The sequence below is a fragment of the Coregonus lavaretus genome (genome assembly GCF_964263955.1).
Source record: "Coregonus lavaretus genome assembly, chromosome: 26".
NCBI lineage: Eukaryota > Metazoa > Chordata > Actinopteri > Salmoniformes > Salmonidae > Coregonus > Coregonus lavaretus.
This window is the reverse complement of record NC_140013.1, coordinates 42,191,277-42,203,863: the sequence shown is the minus strand read 5'-3', so window position 1 is coordinate 42,203,863 and position 12,587 is coordinate 42,191,277. Positions and strand designations below refer to the sequence as shown.

The following is a 12,587-nucleotide window of genomic DNA, read 5'->3' as shown; positions in this document are numbered from 1 at the left end:
AGGCCTTTCTACGGACTCTGAAAAACACCAAAAGAAAGATGCCCAGGGTCCCTGCTCATCTGCGTGAACATGCCTTAGGCATGCTACAAGGAGGCATGAGGACTGCAGATGTGGCCAGGGCAATAAATTGCACTGTCCGTACTGTGAGACGCCTAAGACAGCGCTACAGGGAGACAGGACGGACAGATGATCGTACTCGCAGTGACAGACCACGTGTAACAACACCTGCACAGGATCGATACATCCGAACATCACACCTGCGGGACAGGTACAGGATGGCAACAACAACTGCCCGAGTTACACCAGGAACACACAATCTCTCCATCAGTGCTCAGACTGTCCGCAATAGGCTGAGAGAGGCTGGACTGACGGCTTGTAGGCCTGTTGTAAGGCAGGTAATCACCAGACATCACCGGCAACAACGTCGCCTATGGGCACAAACCCACCGTCGCTGGACCAGACAGGACTGGCAAAAAGTGCTCTTCACTGACGAGTCACGGTTTTGTCTCACCAGGGGTGATGGTCGGATTCGCGTTTATCGTCGAACAAATGAGCTTTACACCGAGGCCTGTACTATGGAGCATGATCGATTTGGAGGTGGAGGGTCCGTCATGGTCTGGGGCGATGTGTCACAGCATCATCGGACTGAGCTTCTTGTCATTGCAGGCAATCTCAACGCTGTGCGTTACAGGGAAGACATCCTCCTCCCTCATATGGTACCCTTCCTGTAGGCTCATCCTGACATGACCCTCCAGCATGACAATGCTACCAGCCATACTGCTCGTTCTGTGCTTGATTTCCTGCAAGACAGGAATGTCAGTGTTCTGCCATGGCCAGCGAAGAGCCCGGATCTCAATCCCATTGAGCACGTCTGAGACCTGTTGGATCGGAGGGTGAGGGCTAGGGCCATTCCCCCCAGAAATGTCCGGGAACTTGCAGGTGCCTTGGTGGAAGAGTGGAGTAACATCTCACAGCAAGAACTGACAAATCTGGTGCAGTCCATGAGGAGGAGATGCACTGCAGTACTTAATGCAGCTGGTGGCCACACCAGATACTGACTGTTACTTTTGACCCCCCCCCTCCCCTCCCCTCCCCTCCCCTCCCCTCCCTTCCCTTTGTTCAGGGACACATTATTCCATTTCTGTTAGTCACATGTCTGTGGATCTTCAGTTTATGTCTCAGTTGTTTAATCTTATGTTAATACAAAATATTTACACATGTTAAGTTTGCTGAAAATAAATGCAGTTGACAGTGAGAGGACGTTTCTTTTTTTGGTGAGTTTATATGTACATATCTACCTCAATTACCTCGTACCCCTGCACATTAACTCGGTACTGGTACCCTGTGTATATAGCCAAGTTGTCATTAATCATTGTGTATTTATTCCTTGTGCTATTATTTGTCTATAATTTTTGTTTTTCTCTCTGCATTTTTGGGAAGGGCCCATTAGTAAGCATTTAACTGTTAGTCTACACATGTTGTTAACGAAGCATGTGAAAAATAAAATTTTATTTGAGTTAGCAAGTCGGAAATGTCCGAGTTTTCTAGCTCTGACTAGCAAGTGAAGGCATCATTCACAAGAGCAAACACTGTTCCAAATAAATATGAAAAAGAGGCTAAATCATATATGCTATTACAAAAATGCAATGCATCTCACTTTATTAAAATACATTCTCACAGACAACTTCAGCTGCTGCATGGGAAGAATTCTACCAAGCAGAGAGAAAGAGCACGCAGGACTGAGCGCAAGAGCATCAAAGACAATTGAGAATGTAACACAAAGGGGATTCATCTTTTAAAAAATATATATATATTCCTCCCATAATACATTCACAATAGCCTATTAATCTAGGTTTCCAGTCTCCAGTGTAGTGTAGCCTATTGGTTTGCAATGCTGGTTAGATGATGCTCTGGTGAAGAAACCGTAATAATCATGAATAGGCGATGACTGTCCCTTACATTTTTACGCACACTAATGTGTTATGCACTAGCCTAGTAGATTATTAAAATACGTTTGATACGCTATTTATCAAGCATGGCCAGCTACTCCGAAGTCCGTATGGTGGTATGCACAGAGAAGCCCGTGCAGGACGTGAAGAGTGGGGGACGGGGACAAGCCTGTGTGACAAAGCTGAACTCTACTCGGGTAAAGAATACACAATCTGCAAATCTAAGAATTTTTCCAAATACACGACAAAGTAACACATAAAAAGACAACTTAGCCTACATGATGAAAGACTTGGTTGTTAGATTAGTCCTCTGGTCTTAATTCCCATTCGCGTAGAAAGCCAAAAACCCGAAAGCTGAAACTAACTTTACAAATCGACCAAAAATGAAACAAATTAAAAAATATCCCCAAAATAGGCAATGGTATCGGCAAAAATAAATAAAAACCTGTAACTTTCAGCGTTGAGGAGCAATGTAGGAGTTGGCAATACCGAAATATTTTCTCTTGCTGTGAGCAGAGAAGGAGAAAGGCTGGAGTTGGAGCTGGAGACAACCGCGTAACCACATTCCGAGTGTTGTGAGCTTGTGGAGGCGTGAGCCGAGAGTCTGTGAAACACGCTCCAGAGGGGAGCATCAATCACACAACCCTCCATCCAGAGGCGGCCGTGCGGCTCGGAATAGAGCTCGCCAGCGTGTACTTCTAAAAACCGGAAATGAGTTAGCATTTTCTACCATAGTTCGTTGGCCAAAGAGCTCGCCAGCATGTAGTCCTAAAAACCGGAAATTATTTACCTCGGGTTAATTCAGCCGTTCATACCTATATGCAAAATGAATGGGGAAAGAATATGGTTTTTGGAATAAACGCCTAAAATAAGGTCTCAGGTTAACACAGGCTTATGAGATCTTATATGTTTTGTTCTATGAGATAATATCAGTGAGTTAACATGACCTTTATGAATTATGAAGCCTTTTGTGTTTTTAAAATGACATAAATGCTTAAAAACGTCTGCTTACCAGCTAGAATAAAACGCAAAGGATGGTAACGTTATATTGTTTTGCTCCAGGCTGCAACCATATCTCTATAGCGGGATGGTGTTTGTTTTATAGGTTCCCGAATTATGTTGTCCATAGGAGACTTTGGGGTCCGTCTGATAAGGTAAACTAAGCCTTTTAGCTAGACATCAAAGGCATGCGACCTGAGGTGTAGTTTTAATTTTTTACATGTTAGCGCATCATTAGCTTTTTACTTGTTTTGATTAGTCTAAATGCTTAAAAAAATCACAAAAAGTGAATGTTAGCTGATGAAGATTATCTCATAGAACAAAACGTATAAAATCTCCCAAACCTGTGTTTAGTACAGACCTTATTTTCGGCATTTATCCAAAAAGCCTACAAAAAGTTAATTAATTTCCCCATAGGCTTTGGTCAACGAGCCATAGCAGAGTTAGTCTCTGTTAGTGCCTATAAAGATGCCATTACTAATTTATATTGCTCTATATACCAAAGATGATCTATTATATTGACAAGATAGTCAAGTGACCGCTCTAACAATTTGAAAAACATGTCCTCAAAGATGAAGGACAGGTGGGAGGAGGGGAGATCAGGTGGGACTATTCTAGCCAATGAGAGGGCAGATACGCATGTGAACAACAGGCATATATATTAAGTCGTTTTTTTCAAAGTTGCTGAAATGCCATGTGTGTCCACTTATATTCGTAACAACCTAACCATTTTTTGTTGGTCAAATTCGACCTCCATACTAAAATTCCTCACTTCGTGGTCTTATTTTCGTGGACAGATTTTGGGCGGAGTAATAAACCCTCTCGCTTCGTCTCTTCCTCTCTGTCTATAGTCCACTTGTATAATCTCTCTCTCTCTCTCTCTCTCTCTCTCTCTCTCTCTCTCTCTCTCTCTCTCTCTCCTCCCCTCTCTCTCCTCCCCTCTCTCTCTCTCTCTCTCCAACTCTCTCACACACACCCACAAACACTTGAGAAACTTGAGATTGTGGAATTGAATGGCATTATAATGCAACGTTAGTTTCCTTATACGTTTTATTTCTAAATCAGAACTGGGCTACATTTGCATACAATCCTTCTAATTTAGTGCACCCTGCGCGCACAACCCATATGGAATTCCGGGTCTCTTGCAGCGTTTGGAACTGCCGATCTGCGGTCAAGAATGCAGAGTTCATCTCAGCCTATGCTTCCCTTCAGTCCCTTGACTTTTTGTCCCTGACGGAGACATGGATCACCCCAGAGAACACTGCTACTCCAGTTGATCTCTTTCTTCATCTGACTGTGTTTTCTCTCATAGTCCGAGAGCATCTGGTCGTCGTGGTGGTGGCACAGGGCTACTCATTTCTCCTAAGTGGAGATTTTCTATTTTCTCACTCTCTAACCTGTCCATCTCCTCATTTGAATTCAATGCTGTCACTGTCACTTGTCCACTCAATCTGTCATCTATCGCCCACCGGGTGCCCTTGGAGAGTTCCTCAATGACCTTGACACCTTGATAAGCTATTTTCCTGACATGGTCTCTCCTATCATTGCTATTCGGATGACACAACTACTTTTCTCCTTACCCCCCCATTCTGACACCCAGGTGGCAACATGCATCTCTGCGTGCCTGGCAGATATCACAACTTGGATGTCGGCCCACAACCTCAAGCTCAATCTCGACAAGACGATGCTGCCCTTCCTCTCGGGGAAGGCCTGCCCGCTCAAATACCTCACCATCACGGTTGACAACTCCAGTGTCGCCCTCCCAGAGTGCAAATAACCTTGGTGTGACCCTAGACAACAACCTGTCGTTCTTTGCAAACATCAAAGCAGTGACTCGCTCCTACAACATCCGTAGAGTACGACCCCACCTCATACAGGAAGTGGCGCAGGTCCTAATCCAGGCACTTGTCCTCTCCCGTCTGGACTACTGCAACTCGCTGTTGGCTGGGCTCCTCGCTTGTGCCATTAAACCCCTGCAACTTATCCAGAAATCTGCAGCCCGCCTGGTTTTCAACCGTCCCAAGTTCTCTCATGTCACCCCGCTCCTCCGCCCACTCCACTGGCTTCCAGTCGAAGCTCACATCCACTACAAGACCATGGCGCTTGCCTACGGAACAGCAAGAGGTACTGCCCCTCCCTACCTTCAGCCTATGATCAAACCCTACGCCCCAACCCGAGCACTCCGTTCTGCCACCTCAGGTTTCTTGGCCCTCCCACCCCTAAATGTGCGAGAGACCACTGGAAGTCATAACCTTGTGTTTCCCTCTGAGATGTCTAAAGTGAACACGGAGCAGGACACAATCCAGTTCCTTTACCATGTAATACAATAATTTCTGTAATTTACTGTAGCTATCCAATGTATTTATTCTGTGTCATTGTGGGGTTTTCAGACCCTCACAAGATTATTTCTGTTGGTCTTTTCTATTTTTTAAAAGTAATCCCATGTGTTTCCTTTGTTTACCATAAGGTTCTTTATGACATCATATTATATAAACAATATGAATTATTTAATTTGTAAGGGGTTCATGCACACAGCATACATTGTTACTCTGTAATCGAATAATAAAATATACTACTGGTAGTAATAAAAGATGTACTACACAAAGCGGAACATTGTTGCCTTTGTTGTCTATGTATCTACCCGGATATGTATTGCCGACGCACCAAACATCTTCCTGGTTGACGTGGAGAGGATTGTTTAAGTGGAGAGGATTGTTTAATGGCAGAGAATAAAGTCGAAATGTCAACTGAAACCACTGTTCAAAATAGTGGCAATGCGCCTTCTCAGCAGAATAACCCACTGTCTAGGAAACTCAATAAAATTCTGGAGACCAGGCTAGATAATGACAAGGTAAGACCAAGTCGAGTCCTCCCAGTTTTCATTGATGCAAATGACTGGTAAAATCTCAACGCTAGCTAGGAGCAGCGCATATTGCACTTGTGATCTCCTATCTAGCAAGCTAACCTTAGTAGCTAATTGATTTCTGTATTTAATTTGATATTTAATTCTTAATTGTACCATAATTTTACCATTAGTAATGACGTCTTTTTATAAGCAGCAACGGAGGCTAACTCCGCCATGGCTCGTTGGTCAAAGCCTATGCCACGGGGAAATGAATGTTGTTTTTGGATAAACGCCTAAATTAAGGTCTGTGGTAAAATCGTATAAGTTTTGTTCATCAACTAACGTCACTTTGTGAATTTTTAAGCATTTATGTAATCAAAACAAGAACATAAGCTTCATAATTCATAAAGGTAATGTTAACTGACTGATATTATCGCATAGAACATGATCTCCAAAGCCTGTGTTAACCACAGACCTTATTTTCGGTGTTTATCCAAAACCCCTCCAAAAAACCCATTAATTTCCCCCATAGGCTTTGACCAACGAACCATGGCTAACTCATTTCAGTTTTTTAGGACTACAAACTGGCGAGCGCTACTACATTAGTAATAGAAACGGCATGTCATTTATTTGCCAGCTTTAGCTGATCCCTGATCCAGTATTAGCCAACGTCGCAATGATAACATCCCTCTTGTGTTGTAGGAGATGTTGGAGGCTCTGAAGGCTCTCTCGGTGTTCTTCACAGAGAATAGTCTTCGGACCCGTCGGAACCTGCGGGGGGACATTGAGAGACGGAGCCTGAACATCAACGAAGAGTTCGCCAGGATATTTAAAGATGTCAAAGAGGTAGCTAGCTAGCTAACGTTTAACTAGACTTCAGACTACAGGGGACTGAATGCATATGCCTTTAAAGCACTTTGTTATACATGATGTGAAATCAGCTAACAATATGTGAAATCAGCTAGCAATATGTGAAATCAGCTAGCAATATGTGCGTGCTTCAATCAGCTAAATCCGACTTCATCTCTTCAAATTACGTGATTTAGTTGATATTACATGGACCTTTTGAAATTCGAAATAAAGTTAGCGACCAAACTGCCATGTGGGCGGAAGTTGTGTTAGCCGCCATTTTTAAACCTGGTGTGTCATTTCCGGCGGCGTTTAAAAAGGTATAATTACATTGCACTTCAGTTCACGCTAGCTAGCTAGTACAATGCGGTGTTGTAGTCTAGTCACTAAACCTCTAGTCAAGTCCCAAGTCCCCTGTGCTCGACTCACGAGTCCCTATGGCTGAAGGTCGAGTCACCAATGGTCGAGTCACGAGTCGGTTAAGAGTCCATCAATTTATGCTAGTCTTATTATGCAATTGTTTCTTGTCGCCACCAGATGGCAGTATATTGCCACGCTCTCATAAAAATCCCCCAACTAATTTACTATTCATCACTACCTCGCAAGTTCTACCTCACATAAATGAGTGGTAAGTCTGGCTCTCAGTTACTTTATTTGTAATTGACCACAGATATTTGTGTAGGTTTTTTGTTGCAGAGTGAAAACTAAAGGGAGACTTGTCAGAACTGGCTATGGGATGCAGTGGGGAAAGTGGGAGGTTAGAGTGAGATGACAAATGTTTCATTTTCTGGGTGTATTTTACCCCCCTTTTTCTCCCCAATTTCGATCTTGTCTCATCGCTGCAACTCCCCAACGCGCTCGGGAGGCGAAGGTCGAGTCATGCGTCCTCCGAAACATGACCCGCCAAACCGTGCTTCTTAACTCTGTGGTCCTCTGTAGCTCAGCTGGTAGAGCATGGCGCTTGTAACGCCAAGGTAGTGGGTTCGATCCCCGGGACCACCCATACACAAAAAAATGTATGCACGCGTGACTGTAAGTCGCTTTGGATAAAAGCGTCTGCTAAATGGCATATTATTATTATTATTATTATTATTATAACACCCGCCCGCTTAACCCGGAAGCCAGCCGCACCAATGTGTAGGAGGAAACACTGTTCACCTGACGACCTAGGTTAGCCTGCAGGCGCCCGGTCCACCACAAGGAGTCGCTAGAGCCAAGTAAAGTCCCTCCCCCAGGCAAAACCCTCCCCTAACCCGGACGACTCTGGGCCAATTGTGCGCCGCCCTATGGGACTCCCGATCACGCCCGGTTGTGATACAACCCGGGATCGAACCAGGGTCTGTAGTGACGCCTCTAGCACCGCGATGCAGTGCCTTAGACCGCTGCGCCACTCGGGAGCCCAACAACCTACTTTTCTTTCCTCAAGGGGAGAGAGAGAGAGAGAGAGAGAGAGAGAAATAGTTAGACTGTTGTTTACTATTAAACTCAATACTAGTGTTTTCAATTTCATAAAGCAGGTTGTGTTTCTTAACCAGGCAACTCTAAATAGTAAGCTGGTGACTGGTGGTTACGGGGAAGCAAGAGAGTCACTTGCGCAACGTGTAGCCTATGATTGGAGCTGGAGCGGAGCCTGCCTGCCCACAATCATCGCTTGCTCCCCCGCAGCTCACCAGCTGACGTATGCGGAGTGTGCCGGGTGTGGTGCGTCCTTCCCACTGCTAGAGAACAGAACCCAGCGCTGCTAATATTCTGCTTATCATGGTAGCCGATTCAGTTCCAGTAGTCGGCGTGATCAAACACACATCCTTTAGTAGGGTGCAGGGGCCGAAAATAGAGCCTGCACGCTCATAAAGCCCCTTTTTTTTTTATATCCAGTTCAAGTGCAAATACAATTCACTAGTCCGAGTCACCATTGGTCGAGTCACAAGTCGAGTCACAAGTCATGAAAATCAGTCAGAGTCCTGGACTCGACTACTACGACACTGGTACAGTGTAATACATATAGCTAGATGGCTATTTGCTTGTTCAATTCTGCAAGAAGCCCTGATAACCTTTGCAGGCTTGATTGGTTGACTGACTGACTGTCTGTTTGACTGACTGACTGACTGACTGTTTGACTGACTGATTGGTTGACTGACTGTCTGTCTGACTGACTGATTGGTTGACTGACTGTCTGTCTGACTGACTGATTGGTTGATTGGACTGTCTGTCTGACATGTTTTTGCTTCCTCCTAGGAGCTTGAGAGCGTGCAGGAGGACGTCCAGGCCATGAGCACCTGCTGTGGAGAGATGACCAGTAGATTGAAGGTATCTAGCTACTGTAAAGCTCTTTCAGAACAGACTCTAATAGCTCCCTATATAGTAAACTACTTTTGACCCGGGCCCTTGACACAGACATTATTTGTAGCCTGTATTTTGTTAATTGCTTTCAGCTGAGGTGACTGTGGAGAACTGTACTCACTAATGGGTCTCTCTGTGTGTTTCAACAGGCAGCCAAGGAGCAGACCCAGGATCTGATAGTGAAGACCAACAAGCTGCAGGGAGAGAAGTGAGTTAACTTGGGTCGTGGAGTGGAGGGGTGTTACCCTGCATGTGTATGTAACTAGTGGGATACGAACCCTGGTCTCCAGCTCTGGAAACCAACGTCTTAACCATTAGTTGAGAAAGATGCCCTCGTTGTCGATAAACTGTATGTTGACAACCCGAATGTTCCGTGACACAAAGATCACTCCATGGCTATTCTGAAAGTTCTAATAGAGGAGTCGAATAATGGAACACCCAATACTAGCCATGATAGGGATTGGAATAATAAAGCACATTCAGAGTATTTATAGTATTTTATAAAGGGATAAGACGGTATTACAAGAAAAGATAACAAGCAAAATAATACATCTTCAAATACAACTAATTGGAACACAAGTACTCAATCAACATAGTGGAGATAAAAACATAGCAAACAGAAGACATAGAAGGCACAGTATGTGGGTACGTGTGGATGTATTGTGATGGAAGGTGTGGTGTGCGTTTCTGTGTTTGGAAAAGTGTGGCGTTAAGTGAGTGAGAAAGGAAATGGTTGCCTATCCCTGAACCAACGTGTGTCTGTGAGCAGGGGTTGTGAGAGAGAGCTTTCAATTTTGTGTAGATGAGGGATATACATTTTTTAAATATAGTATACATCTAATCTATTTTTTTATTGTCCTATCATGATGGAACGATCCCCAACCCTATATCCTAGACACCCTCCTGAGCGACCCATATACACCAAAGAGAAGTCCCCATCTGTTTTATGGACCTGCTGTGAGTTGACTATATGCAGCCAAAACAGAAAGATAAATGCAGTCAGAGACCTACTTGAGCAGCACCGCCCCCTCAAGATTCTGAGCCTGCCTGGCAGGGTTGGTCCTACACAGCCAGAGCCCCCTGATGGGAGAGCATAATATACAAGGAAATTCTCAAAGCTGCTAATGAGAACCTTGACGACCTTGTACCTAGCCGGTGGGGATTCCGGTGGAGTACCCCCACCCAGGTAGTGGCAGTGCTGGCAACACTGGCTGCAGTAACCCATGGGGAGGGGGTCACACTCTGACAATATTGTGGCCCTGGAGCACAAAATTATCAAACCTTTTTTGATATACTCAGAGGACCGTTATTAGCATGTTTTTAACCACTCCTATGTAAAGGGTGGATTATCAGACACTCAAGAAGAGGGTCTGATTTCATTATTACTGAAACAGGATACAAGTGGAAAATATAAAGATCAAGTCCATTAAAAAAATTGGAGGCCCCTTACACTTCAGTGTTGTGATGCAAAAATCCTAGCAAAATGTATAGCGCATAGAATTAAAAAGGTATTGTCGGATATTATTCATTCTAATCAGACAGGTGTTTTACATGGACGATACATTGGAGATAATATAAGGCAAGTATTGGAAACAATAGAACACTATGGAAAATATGGGAAACCAGGCCTGCTATTCATAGCAGACTTCGAAAAGGCATTTGATAAAGTACGACTGGGGTTTATATATAAATGCCTGGAGCATTTACATTTAGGAAAATCTCTTATAAAATGGGTTAAAATCATGTATAGTAACCCTAGGTGTAAAATAGTAAATAATGGCTATTTCTCTGGAAGTTTTAAACTGTCAAGAGGAGTGAAACAAGGTTGTCCACTATCGGCATATCTATTTATTATGGCCATCGAAATGTTAGCTATTAAAATCAGATCCAACAATAATATCAAGGGATTAGAAATCCAGAGCTTAAAAACAAAGTATGCTGATGATTCAATTTTTTATTTTTTTTCACAACTTGAATCAGCCTCATAGAGGAACTAGATACATTTTCTAACCTCTCTGGATTACAACCACATTCTGATAAATTACGTATTGGATCACTAAAAAATACAATTTTTACATTACCTTGTAGTTTACCAATAACATGGTCTGATGGTGATGTGGATATACTCGGAATACATATCCCAAAGGAAATAAATGATCTCACTCCGATACATTTTAATAGAAAGTTAGCAAAAATAGATAAGATCTTGCTACCATGGAAAGGTAAATACCTGTCAATTTGTGGAAAAATCACCCTGATTAACTCTTTAGTATTATCCCAGTGTACCTATTTGCTTATGGTCTTGCCTACGCCTAGCAAACAGTTTTTTAAATTATATGAGAAAGAAATATTCAATTTTATTTGGAACGGCAAGCCAGACTAAATTAAACGGGCCTATTTATATAATGAATATGAATTCGGAGGACAGAAATTATTAAATATTAAAGCATTAGACCTATCACTAAAAGCTTCAGTCATACAAAAGTTATACTTAAATCCGAACTGGTTCTGTAGCAGATTAGTAAGATTGTCTTACCCAATGTTCAAGAATGGCCTTTTTTATTTATTTTTTATGTTTAAAAAAGGTATAATCTTCATAAATGATATCATAGGTAGAACTGGTGGAGTTATGTCGCACATGCAGCTAACAAAAACATATGGAAATGTCTGCTCTAACCAAAATTACAACCAAATAATTGCAGCATTACCGCAAAAATGGAAGAGGAAAGTGAAAGGGGGAAAAAGTAAGGAACTTGTCTGTCGGCCTTGCATTAAAGAACATAATTGGTTAAAGAAAATTGTGATAAATAAAAAAGTATACCAGTTTCATTTAAGGACCTATAGATTGCAAAATAGTTGAAGAGATTTGTGATGTACCGATTCCATGGCATAGTGTTTATGAACTGATACGCAAAACGACGCCGGATTCAAAACTTATACATTTTCAATGTAAATTATTATTGGCTAAAGGATTGGAGCTAACCCTGCAGATAGCATTACTGGGTGATCTGAAAAGTCATAGTCAATCGATCAATAATATAATAATACTTTTAGCAAAAATGTTTATTTTCAATTTACAATCTGTAGAAACAATGAGTACAGTACAGTTGAAAAATATATGGCAAATAGAAATCCGAGATAGATGGGAGGTGTTGAATGGAGTTGAAGGATGGGACTAATAACAACTAACAACAACTAATAAGAACAAGATAACTAATGTAAAGCATACTGTGTCCATAATAAGTAAATACAGTTGAAGTCGGAAGTTTACATACACTTAGGTTGGAGTCATTAAAACTCGTTTTTCAACCACTCTACACATTTCTTGTTAACAAACTATAGTTTTGGGAAGTCGGATCTATTTTTGCATGATAATTTGATAATCCAACAATTGTTTACAGACAGATTATTTCACTTATAATTCACTGTATCACAATTCCAAGGGGTCAGAAGTTTACATACACTAAGTTGACTGTGCCTTTAAACAGCTTGGAAAATTCCAGAAAATGATGTCATGGCTTTAGAAGCTTCTGATAGGCTAACTGACATCATTTGAGTCAATTGGATGTGTACCTGTGGATGTATTTCAAGGCCTACCTTCAAAC

General features: G+C 42.4%; 1 long non-coding RNA gene across 1 annotated transcript; it reads left to right on the top strand.

Moving 5' to 3' along the window:
• The first annotated feature begins 6,555 nt into the window (after positions 1-6,555).
• On the top strand, positions 6,556-9,218 carry LOC311101599. Its single transcript, XR_014609935.1, has 3 exons — positions 6,556-6,639; positions 8,878-8,949; positions 9,132-9,218. It is a non-coding gene; the product is annotated as an uncharacterized lncRNA (long non-coding RNA).
• The last annotated feature ends 3,369 nt before the right edge of the window (positions 9,219-12,587 follow it).